Source organism: Bos grunniens, chromosome 19 (assembly GCF_055505025.1).
Source record: "Bos grunniens cultivar Pamir isolate PY7600 chromosome 19, Bosgru_T2T1.0, whole genome shotgun sequence".
NCBI classification, from domain to species: Eukaryota; Metazoa; Chordata; class Mammalia; order Artiodactyla; family Bovidae; genus Bos; species Bos grunniens.
In genome coordinates, this window is record NC_141183.1 from 11,894,720 (window position 1) to 11,907,329 (window position 12,610).

Here is a 12,610-nt window from a genome sequence, read left to right on the forward strand (position 1 = left end):
GTGACCCCTGCCTGGGGAGGGGAGGTGTGGGCGCCCGGCTGGGCTGGAGCTGCCCAAGCTGCGCTCTGGGAGCTTGAGGCCTTGTCTTCTGCAGGATGAAGGGAGGTCATGGGTGCTAGAGGACCCCAGGAGGTCTCGGGGGTGGGCAGGAAAAGGAGGAGAAAAGAGAGGGGTGGCCCCGAGGCAACTGGATCTACAGAGGTGGGCACATGTGTGCACGCACGTGCCTATGTGGGTCTCTGAGAGCATGGCTGTGAGGTGGGGTCAGCAGTGGGAGACTGAGACCACCTCACAGGGCTCCTGGTGCTGAGTGGAGGAAGGGCCTGGCAGAACAGAGACTCCAAAACCCCCGGACCCGCCGACTCTGGCAGGCCCACCAAGCCAGTTCTGGGCCCCATGCCCATCCCAGTGGGCCCCACTGCCTCCACCACCCCTGCTCACCTCCCCCTCACCCATGAGGCCTTTATCACTCAACATCTGAATTTGTGATCACTCTCAGGTGCTAGATGCAGACCTCAGCCCCAAGAAGGCCAGGCCCCTGGGCGGTCCAGGGTGGTCTGGGGTCAGGGGAGGGCACTGCCCGCCTTGGAGGGGGCATCCAGAATGCAGCAATATTGGGGATATGTAGGGGTCTGGGGGCACTTGGCTAGGCCTTCCAGCTACAGCCAGCTTTGGCTGTGGAGGGCAGTGAGGTGGGAGGAGAGGGTGGAAGGCCTTTTCAGGGGGAAGGAGGAGGAGGGCAGGGTTCTTGCAGGCACTGGGAGCACCCCAGGAGGCTGGGTAGGGGTTGCAGGGCTGGCTCTGTGTGGTACCTTGTAGCCCCCTCCCCAGTCCACTCCCCACCCTGACTAGGCGTGCCAAGTGAGATCCATCCCAGGCCGTGGACCAGGCACTATAAATACACTAACTGCAGCCCCGTGGCCCCTGCCGTCCCCAGCTCTGATCCCAGGCTCCCCTGCCTTCAGGGCAGGGTGTGGAGATGCCCAGATGGCAATGGGGTGGGAAGATGGTGGTAAACAGCCCCACCCAGGGCTCCCACAGCACTCTGCAGTCAGGATGTTAAGCCCAGGCTTGGCCAGACCTGGCGTGGAATTAGGCCCAGTTCCACCTCCAGAAGAGGGTGACACTGGCCCAGGCAGGGCATCCCTTCCCTCCAGGATGGACCCCAAGATTCCAGGGTAGAGGGGAGAATCAGGGCCACAGCTCAGGATGCAGGCTGGCAGTGTCTGTCCTGTCTCTAAGGCCCCGGCCTGCCCCTGATCCCAACTGACCGCCCCTGCCCCACCTCCCAGACTGGCTGTAAGAACTGACCATTATGAGTGACACGTGGAGGACCTAGCTCCAGGCTCCCCACAGGGTCCGACACCCTTTCCCTACCATCTCCTTCCCTCCTGGCTCCTTGCAGGACCCTGCAAAGGGGCGGAGGTGGGCAGGGGTCTCCCCATGTCACAGATGAGGAGCTTGAGGCCCAAAGCAGCTGGGGGAGGGCCATGCCCAGGGTCAGGAAGTAGGACACAGCCCTGGGCTGCATTCAGCCCTCCCTGCCCCCTGCCGCAGCAACTTTGCAACCTTTGACCCGGGGCTTCTCTACTGGGAGAAAGTCTCTTCCAGCCACTGCCCGACTGGCTTTCACCCTAAAGGTCAAGGAGTTGCCTCTCCTGGCGGCAGAAGCAGATTCCAGAAGGCTCCACCAACTTCGGAGAGGGCCAAGGAGCCTCTGAAATAGCTGCTCTGCTACAAGCCCCAGAACCAACCCACCCTGGGGACAGCAACCCAAGAGTACTGCGGGTCACGAGCTGCAACTGTTGAGGCACAGGACGGCCTGGTCCCTGCCTGCCAACCCTCGGCCTGTGTCCAGACCCACATGCCCAGCCGGAGTCCTAGCCTAACCCAGTGGCTCCTGCCTGACTCTCCCGGAAGTGGGGAACCATGCCCTGCACACACACCCTCAGGGCAGATGCACCGCCCTCCTGAGGACCTGAGAGCGGGGCGGGGCCATCCTCCTGGAGCCCTTCTGGGTCTCACTCAGTCCAGAACCAGCTTGAGACCGTCCTGCACACAGCACGCCTCCCAGCTGGCAGTTCCTGTCCAGCCAGGATGACCAGGGCCCACTGGTCTGGGGCCTGGAGAGAGAGAGAGACTGGCCCTGGGCCCTGAGTCCTGCAGGAGGAGCTGGTGCTTCAGGTAACCAGGAAGGCTTCCCAGAGCGGGCAGCTTTGAGATGAGCCTTGAAGGATGGAGGAAGTTACCCAGCAGCGCCTAGGGGTCAGACAGCGCCACCCCCACCTCTTGGGAGCAGAGCAAAGGACCTCACATGCATCACTAAATGTCTTGGAGCCTCAGTCTCTTCTGTGTAGAGGTGTAACACCTCAAGGTGGCTAGCTACCAAGAGGCAGGGCTCAGACACGTCTTTCTCAAGGCCTGGGCACGGGGGCCTCTGCAAGGCTGGGACCCCAGGTCCTAGGACAGCTGACCCCGCCTGGCTTTCTGTCAGGTGTCTGTCAGTCTGACCACGCCTGTCTTTCTGCTGCCCTTGGACCTGAGGCACCAAGGTACTACCTGTCTCGGACTACCCTGCCCCCTGTGGACGCAGGAGCCCCTGGGCTGGGGGAGGGCACAGGAACCGCGCGCCGCGTCCCAGGGCAGGAGTCTCCCTCTGAGCCCAGGCCCTGCTGGCCGACACACCCATCCATTCCCAGGCTCCTTCAGATACTTCAGTTCTTCCAGTACATGCAGAAGTTCCAGGCCTCAGGGCAGCTGGACAGCGTCATCCGCAAGGCCTTCCAGACCCTGGACAAGGACCAGAGCAGCTTCATCGAGTGAAATGAGATAAAGTAACAGCCAGAGCCAGCGACAGGGGGTCCTGAACCCTGGGGCCCTTCCCAGCCTATGGCTACCATGCTCACTCCAGAAGACCTGGTACCCCCTGGGGCTCCAGCAGGCCTTGTGGGAGATGGGGCCAGGCCAGAAACAGCACTGGGCCCAGGCCCAGAGACCCCTCTGAAGCTGGGCCTCAGTATCCCCACTGTAAAGTGGGGAGCACCTCATAAGCCATCGGGCAACAGCCAGAAGCCCCCTCAGTTCTGACCTGAGCCCACCCCTGACCCTAGGTACACCCTGTCCACCATCCCCAGCAGGGGACCCACCACTGATGGATGAGGAGGCTGAGGCCGTGATCCAGGGGGCTGACACAGATGGGGATGGGAGGATTGACTTTGAAGGTGGGGCAGCAGAGATGATAGGGGCAGGAGAACCTCTCAGTACCTTCCTGCCCCCCAACCCCTCCATCACTCACACTCAGGCAGTTAGCTCCACGTCCAGTGCCCATCTTGGCACAGAGCTGACCAGGCTCCCCACTGCCAGGCATGGACCCCACCCCCCGAAGCTGCAGCCACCTGTGGTGGTCACCATCATCCCCAATTCACAGATGGGGAAGCTGAGTCTGGGGGATGCTGAGTAGGCTGAGGCATTTCACTGGGTCCAGGGAAGCTGCTGCAAGTTTCTGAGCAGAGGAAGGATGGCCCAAGCTGGCTTTGGGGAAGGTCAAGGGGACACAGAAGATGGGGGGGGGGGTGTGGTTCCTGAGATGTGCAGAGGAGGTTTGAAGCAGGGACCAGGACCTGAGAAGCTGCAGAGGTGGGTGCAGAAGAAAGGAGGTTGCCCAGGAGGAATGGCATTCGTGGGGCTTGCAGGCCTTCTTTGGAGCTCCCCATGGCTGCTCTGGGGATCTGCATCATCTTGCTGCCCACCCACCCTCCCCAGATGTTGACCCCAAGCCTGGAGGATGACCCTGGGAACAGGCAAGCACGGGCCAGAGCCCCAGACAGGCTGGGGGTGGTGCCTGTCCCCACCACCCCCAGCCTCCACTTTCTGCCCTCAAATGCCAGCAAAACTTGACCTGTAGGTGGTCATGAGACTTAATCGAGGGGCAGTCTGGCCAAGGGGTCCATTTAGGACAAGCCTCCCAGCCTCTCGAGGCCTCAGTTTCCCCACTGAAGGTGGGACGGTCATAGGAGCACCTGTTCTGAGGCTGTGAGGGGAGGGTCCATCGTAAGACCCAGGGTGGGCAAACACATTACCACCAAGCAGGCTGGACACAGGGCGCGTGGCAGCAGTGAGGGGCACTCAGGCAGCCAAGTCCTTCCTGCTCCACACCCAGGACTCGGGAATACAGGATGCAGGGGTCTCCTGCACTGTGGGGTCTCCCATCATAAAGGACGCTTCCGTGAGGCCTGCAGGCCTTGGAGAGGTACAGCCAGGGGGGTTTTTACTAGAAAATCTGTCTCCTGCTCTAGAATTTCCTGAATTGATCAAAAAGGAGAAAATTCCAAAGAAGAAGTAGCGCCATGCTCAGCTCCGGTCAGCCGAGTGTCCCCCAAGCAGCATCATGGGATTCGAGAGGCCCTGTGGAGAAGGCCATGACGGTGGACACAGCTTGGGCCAGGAAAATGGAAGAAAAACAGCATGGAATGAACTGAAGTTCATATATTTGTCAGGGGTGTGCAGCATCAGCTGGGGTGGGGTCGTGAGTCTCTGGGTGGCAGGTAGGGAGCAGAGCGGCATGGGGGGTACAGGAGTGAAAATGGGAGGCTGAGGGATGGTGCGTCCAGCCTCTGCCCCTTCTTGTTCCTACACCCTTGGACGGTGGCCCCTCCTCCAGCCCCGACCCCTTCCAGATGGATCAGCCCTCCCAGCTCAGTGCTTTCTGGGCCCAGACCCGTGCCACCCACCCCCGCATACCCCCGGCCCCAGGCTCCCCTGGGCTCTGCACAGGTTGCTCACCAGGCTGGGTCCAAGGCCACCTGGAGTCCACAGTGAGGGGACAGCATCAGCCCTGCCCTCTGGACAAGTCCAGGGCTCAGATCTCTGCTTCCTCCTCCTCCCCATGAGACCCCCTCCCTTCTCCTCAAGCCCTCCCTCCTGGAGGAGTCCCCCCACCCTACCTGGCCTGCCCCAACCACTGCTCCACCCACACCTGCCCACCTGGTGGGCTCCCATCTTGCAGTTTCAGCATCTCTCTCCGGTACTCCAGACCCCTGCATCCATTCTGGCTACATGATGCCCTGTCTCGTGGGATGGAGGCGTCTCAGACTGCACCTGCCCAAGGCTGAGCTCCCAGCCTCCTCCCAAAGCCCCACCCTTGGTCTTCTCATCTGTTAGAACCATGTCGTTCCTTGGCTTTCAGGCCGGGAGCCCTGTGGTCACCGTGCAGAGAGGGTGTGGGTGTGCTCCCCACTTCATCCTGGGGCTGGTGGCTGGGACAGCGCTGGGCCCCCATCTCAGCCCTCTGCGTCCACGGGGGTGTGGTGGGTTCTCTCCTCACAGCTGCCATGGGACTCCAGGCCCCCTAGGGTGGAGGGGCCACAGGTGGCTGGGTCACCGCAGGGCGAAGGCACTGCCCTCAGGAGCCCCTGAGGTGGGCTATTGCAGGCGTGGCAGCCCGTGAGCCAAACAGCTGTCATCCTAGCTCCTCCCCTTTAACACCCGCCTGTAAGGCAACCCCGCTGCCTCTGCCCTCCACACGCATCCAGAGCCCCACTTCCACACCATCCAGGCCACCACCAGCTCTTGCCTAGATGACCACCTTGGGCTCCCAACTGCCCTCCCCACCTCCACCCTCCAACAATGGGCTCTCAACATAGCAGCCAGAGAGGTTCTTTTAAAATATAAGTCAGACCTGTCACTCTCTTGGAACTTTCCAGAGGTTCCCCTCTCATGCAGTTGAACCAAATCCTTGGGATGCCCGCATGCTCCCTGACTTCAGACCCTCCCACCCTCACTGCAGACACACTGGCCTCCCCACTGCTCCCCAGACAGGAACCAGGCTGCCCGAGAGCCTTTGCGTGGCTGTACCATGCTTCCCTAGGCATCTGCATGACTAACTCCCTCATCTCCTATGTTTTCCTCAAATGTTACATCTCAAAGAGGCCAACCCTACCCTGTCCCACATTCCACTCTCTTGCCCAGCATCCCACATTCTTCTTGCTCTGTTCTCTCCATAGCGCTCCCGTCTCCTAATATACCACATGCACACGTGTCAGTTGCTTCCGTCCTGTCTGACTCTTTGCCACCCTGCGGCCCATAACCCAGCAGGCCCCTCTGTCCATGGGATTCTCCAGGCGTGAATACTGCTGTGGATTGCCATGCCCTTCTCCAGGGGATCTTCCCAACCCAGGGATCAAACCTGTTTCTCCTGCATTGGCAGGCAGGTTCTCTACCACTAGCGACAGCTGGGAAGCCCCTAATATAACACATCACTTGCTTATATATTGTTTATTATGAGCAAGCAAAGCATCATGGGTTCTGAGATTCCAGAAAGGAAAATCCAAGAAGTGAGCCTGACACTGGCACAGGGTCCCTGCCAAGGTTTGAAGCTGATTTAAGACGCTTGCTTCTTGGAAGAAAAGCTATGACAAACCTACACAACGTATTAAAAAGCAGAGCCATCACTTTGCCAACAAAGGCCTGTGTAGTCAAAGCTATGATTTTCCCAGTAGTCATGTATCGATGTGAGAGTCAGACCATAAAGAAGGCTGAGCACCAAAGAATTGACACTTTCAAACTGTGGTGCTGCAGAAGACTCTTGAGAGTCCCTTGGACAACAAGGAGATCAAACCAGTCAATCCCAAAGGAAATCAACCCTGAATATTCATTGGAAGGACTGACGCTAAAGCTGAGGCTCCAGTACTTTGGCTACCTGATGTGAAGAGCTGACTCATTGGAAAAGACCCTGATTCTGGGAAACATTGAGGGTAGGAGGAGAAGGGGACAACAGAGGATGAGATGATGGCATCACTGATTCCATGGAAATGAGTCTGAGCAAACTCCGGGGATGGTGAAGGATAGGGAAGCCTGGCATGCTGCTGTTCATGCAGTTGTAGAGTCGGACACGACTGGGCGACTGAACAACAGTGAGGGAGAGGCTGAGCGGCTGAGGAGGGCGTCCAGTAGTCTCCTGGGTCTTCAATATCTACTAGAGAGGAGGGTCTTTGCTTGTGGGTCCTATGGGGCTAGGAGTGAGGGGTGAGGACAGGAGTACCAGGTCAGTCCTCACAGAGATGAGCCCAGCCTCAGCCAGCCCAGTCCCTATCCTAACTGCTACTAGAGCAAAAGTAATTCCCCTGAACTGAGGTCCAAATTCAGCTCAACGCAGACCACACCTGACCACACTCATTCATCTGCATGTTGTCTGTGGCTGGTTTCATGCTATGCTTAACTAGAAGGTCACAGAAAGGCTTAAAAAAAAAATCGCAAAGATACAACATGCAAATGCCATGTAGAGAAAGCTGGTGTGGCTGCTACCATCAGACGAAGGATACTTTAAGGCAAGATGCACTGCTAGGCAAAGAGGGACGGTTTGTAAAGATAAAGGGTCAACACCCCACCAGGAAGACACACTGCTCTAAATTTGTATGCACCTACTAACATAGCCTCCAAACACATAAAGCAAAAATGGACCAACTAATATGAAAAAGAGGTGATGCAAAATCACTGTTGGAAAGTTTAGCATTCCTCTCTTAGGAACTGATAGAGCAAGTAGGAAAGAAATCAGTAAGGATAAAGCACAATGAATTAACCAGAGGAGCTAGAAAGCCAAAGAGATTTTTCTTTGGAGGCTGAGGCCTAAGAGATGACCCTCCACCCAGGGTATAGTGCCACCCAGCCCACTATCCCTACCCAGGGAACAGGAATGGCATCTCAGTCCCCCTCCTTTGAGGCACACCTGAGCAGGAGGAACAGTCCCAGCAAGGCAGGCCCCCCACCCCACCCGCACCATTGTAGCCTCTCAGGGACACGTTTTCACCAGCTGGGACGTGTGGGATGCCACCACAAGGCCAACGGGCAGGTTATGGGCAGGACAGAAACCCTGGATGACACAAAAGCCTAGACCAGTTATGTCAGGAGCAAATTATTATGGGCGACAACAAAAACTTGAATAAAAGTAAAGTGAAGAGCTCGAATAATATTAGGTTGGTGCAATGTAATTGTGGTTTCAGACCGTGAATTTTAACTTATAACTAGGCTCAAACACATCTTTATTAATCAAAATAGGAACCATTACAATCAACACATTTCTGCCAACGAGAAACAAGTTTGTTTATTCCCATGGCATAAAAATCGGTGCTTCAGATTCGATGAACTCTTACAAAGCATTTTCTGCCTTCTGTTGGTTGTGAAAGCATTCTCCCTGCAAAAAGCTGTCAAGACCCTTGAAGAACTGGTAGCTGGTTGGTGAGAGATCAGGTGAATATGGTGGATGAGGCAAAACTTTGCAGCCCAGTTCGTTCAACTTTTGAAGTGCTGGTTTTGTGACGTGCAGTCGAGTGTTGTTGTGCAGCACGGGGCCCTTTCTGCTGAGCAATGCCAGCTGCAGGCACTGCAGTTTTCAGGCATCTCATCAATTTGCTGAGCATACTTCTCAGATGTGATGGTTTCACCAAGATTCAAAAAGCTGGAGTGGATAAGATGGGCCACAAGCCACTGAACATTGACCGTGACCGTTTTTGGAAGTGCTTTAGAGCTTCTTCTCAGTCCAACCACTGAGCTGGTCATCACCGGTTGTCATATCAAATCCATTTTTTGTCGCACGTCACAACCTGATCATGAAATGGTTCATTGTTGTTGGGTAGAGTAAGAGAAGATGACATTTCCAAACAACGATTTTTCTGGTTTGTGGTCAGCTCATGAGGCACCCGCTTATCCAGCTTTCACCTTTCCAATTGGCTTCAAATGCTGAATGACCAGAGAATGGTTGACATTGAGTTCTTCGGCAACTTCTCATGTAGTTGTAAAAGGATCAGCTTCTATAACCTCTCAGTTGGTCATTGTCAACTTCTGAGGGCCAGCCCCTGCACGCCTCAGCTTCAAGGCTCTCATCTCTTTTGCGAAACGTCTTGAACCACTACTGCACTGTACGTTTGTTAGGAGTTCCTGGGCCAAATGCATTGTTGATGTTGCAAGTAGTCTCTGCTGCTTTACCATTTTGAACTCAAATAAGAAAATTGCTCAAATTTGCTCTCTAATACCATTTCCCTAGTCTAAAATAAATATAAAATAAATAGCAAGTAATGTCACTAGCAAAAAAAAAAAAAAAGTGAGAAATGTGCATTAAAATGATATATAACATAACTACATTTATTTAAGAATATATTCCAATATCAAACAGCAATGTTCAACAATGTAAAACCTCAATTACTTTTGCACCAACCTATTAGAAGAATATAATCAGATTGATTATATATTCTTTGCAGCCAAAGATGGAGAACCTCTATACAGTCAGCAAAAACAAGACCAGGAGCTGACTGTGGCTCAGATCATGAACTCCTTATTGCCAAATTCAGACTTAAATTGAAGAAAGTGGGGAAAACCACTAGACCATTCAGGTATGACCTAAATCAAATCCCTTGTGATTATACAGTGGAAGTGAGAAATAGATTTAAGGGACTAGATCTGATAGAGTGCCTGATGAACTATGGATGGAGGTTCAGGTTCGTGACATTGTACAGGAGACAGGGATTAAGACCATCCCCATGGAAAAGAAATGCAAAAAAACAAAATGGCTGTCTGAGGAGGCCTTACAAATAGCTGTGAAAAGAAGAGAAGCGAAAAGCAAAGGAGAAAAGGAACGATATAAACATCTGAATGCAGAGTTCCAAAGAATAGCAAGGAGAGATAAGAAAGGCTTCCTCAGCGATCAATGCAAAGAAATAGAGGAAAACAACAGAATGGGAAAGACTAGAGATCTCGTCAAGAAAATTAGAGATACTAAGGGAACATTTCATGCAAAGATGGGCTCGATAAAGGACAGAAATGGTATGGACCTAACAGAAGCAGAAGATATTAAGAAGAGGTGGCAAGAATACACAGAAGAACTGTACATAAAAGAGCTTCACGACCCAGATAATCACGATGGTGTGATCACTCACCTAGAGCCAGACACCCTGGAATGTGAAGTCAAGTGGGCCTTAGAAAGCATCACTACGAACAAAGCTAGTGGAGGTGATGGAATTCCAGTTGAGCTATTTCAAATCCTGAAAAATGATGCTGAAAGTGCTGCACTCAATATGCCAGCAAGTTTGGAAAACAGCAGTGGCCATAGGACTGGAAAAGGTCAGTTTTCATTCCAATCCCAAAGAAAGACAATGCCAAAGAATGCTCAAACTACCGCACAATTGCACTCATCTCACACACTAGTAAAGTAATGCTCAAGATTCTCCAAGCCAGGCTTCAGCAATACGTGAACCGTGAACTTCCAGATGTTCAAGCTGGTTTTAGAAAAGGCAGAGGAACCAGAGATCAAATTGCCAACATCCGCTGGATCATCGAAAAAGCAAGAGTTCCAGAAAAACATCTATTTCTGCTTTGACTATGCCAAAGCCTTTGACTGTATGGATCACAATAAACTGTGGAAAATTCTGAAAGAGATGGGAATACTAGACCACCTGACCTGCCTCTTGAGAAACCTATATGCAGATCAGGAAGCAACAGTTAGAACTGGACATGGAACAATAGACTGGTTCCAAATAGGAAAAGGAGTATGTCAAGGCTGTATATTGTCACCATGCTTATTTAACTTATACGCAGAGTACATCATGAGAAACACTGGGCTGGAAGAAGCACAAGCTGGAATCAAGATTGCCAGAAGAAGTATCAATAACCTCAGATATGCAGATGACACCCTTATGGCACAAAGTGAAGAGGAACTAAAAAGCCTCTTGATGAAAGTGAAAGAGGAGAGTGAAAAAGTTGGCTTAAAGCTCAACATTCAGAAAACGAAGATCATGGCATCTGGTCCCATCACTTCATGGGAAATAGATGGGGAAACAGTGTCAGACTTTATTTTTTGCGGGGCTCCAAAATCACTGCAGATGGTGATTGCAGCCATGAAGTTGGAAGACGCTTGCTCCTTGGAAGGAAAGTTATGACCAACCTAGACAGTATATTGAAAAGCAGAGATATTACTTTGCCAACAAAGGTCCATCTAGTCAAGGCTATGGTTTTTCCAGTGGTCATGTATGGATGTGAGAGTTGGACTGTGAAGAATTTGGAGCTGAGCTCCAAAGAATTGATGCTTTTGAACTGTGGTGTTGGAGAAGACTCTTGAGAGTCCCTTGGACTGCAAGGAGATCCAACCAGTCTATCCTAAAGGAGATTAGTCCTGGGTGTTCATTGGAAGGACTGATGCTAAAGCTGAAACTCCAATACTTTGGCCACCTCATGCGAAGAGTTGACTCGTTGGAAAAGACCCTGATGCTGGGAGGGATTGGGGGCAGGCGGAGAAGGGAACGACAGAGGGTGAGATGGCTGGATAGCATCACCGACTCGATGGACATGAGTTTGAGTGAATTCCGAGAGTTGGTGATGGACAGGGAGGCCTGGCGTGCTGCGATTCATGAGGTTGCAAAGAGTCGGACACGACTGAGCGACTGAACTGAACTGAAGAGGTGAGAGAGTGTAAGATGCAGAAATTGGTACAGAAGGGCACCCAGCCTGTTCTCTGAACAGAAAAATGAATGGATGGATGAACAAACAAATGAACAGATGAATGAAAAGCTGTAAATCAGAATGTGGGGAGTCAGGCACCATCTTCCTCATAGGAAAGCCACCACTGTCCATTTCCTGGCTGCTTCTCTGGCTGTCAAGAAGGCCATCCCCCTGTCCCACCAACTCTCTCTGAAAGCCACCCCCAAGTGTCTGTCTTCCCTTGTGCTGAAAACCTCACTTGCAAAAATACTATAGTTTAGTAATTTACAGCTGTCTCCCCCTAGCAACTCCCAATAACAGCTTCAGCTAAAACTACATTTTGGGGGAGGATTAGAGGACCCAAAAGTATGTCAGAACAGGCTGCTTCTCCCAGAGCTGGTCCCTGCCCAGTCCCCAGGGCCCGCGGCCTGGAGACCAGCAAGCAGCCAGCTCCGTCTGCCTGTGTGGCCGCTTGTTGGGGAGGGGCAGGCCCAGCACCTGAAGCCAGGAAGGGCCGGGCCCAGGGCGGCCCTGCTGTTCCACTGCTGCATCTGGCTCCAGCCCCAGGTTCTGCGAGCAATCAGCTCTGGCACGAAGGAAGGAAGCAGCCGTCCTGTGCGGATGAGGAAACTGGGGCCCCGACACCCCAAGGCAGGGACAGGGGTGCCAGGAGGGCCCTCGGGTCAGCGCTCCTGTGAGCTCCTTCAGGCCCGTGGGGAGTCTGGCTCTGCCCTTGTGGCTGTCAAGACTGAGAGTGACTGCTGCCGGGACCCATGCCAGTGAGAGCCCAACCCCCAGGACCTTCTGAGAGTGCAGGAGGGGCACCACCTCCACCAGGGCCAGCCCCTGCAACCCCACAAGTGCCAGCTCTCCCCAGTGGCCTGGTCTAGCACCCTCGGCCAGGGCAGTTGCAGTGACAGAGTGCCTGGCAGGGGGGAGGGGGAGGTGAGTCCCCAGAGGAGGAGCCTCCCCTTTGCTGCCCTCTAGCTCCCTTGCCCAGCCCTTCCAGGATAGGTCTCTACCCTTCTCAGGGCAAGGCTGGTTCAGGGCTCCAGGCTGTCACACCTCCAGGGAGTGTCCTGACTGGGGGAAGGAAGGACAGGGCCTCAGGGAGGCTGGCTGGTTTTCTAGCCATGAAAGCAAGAAC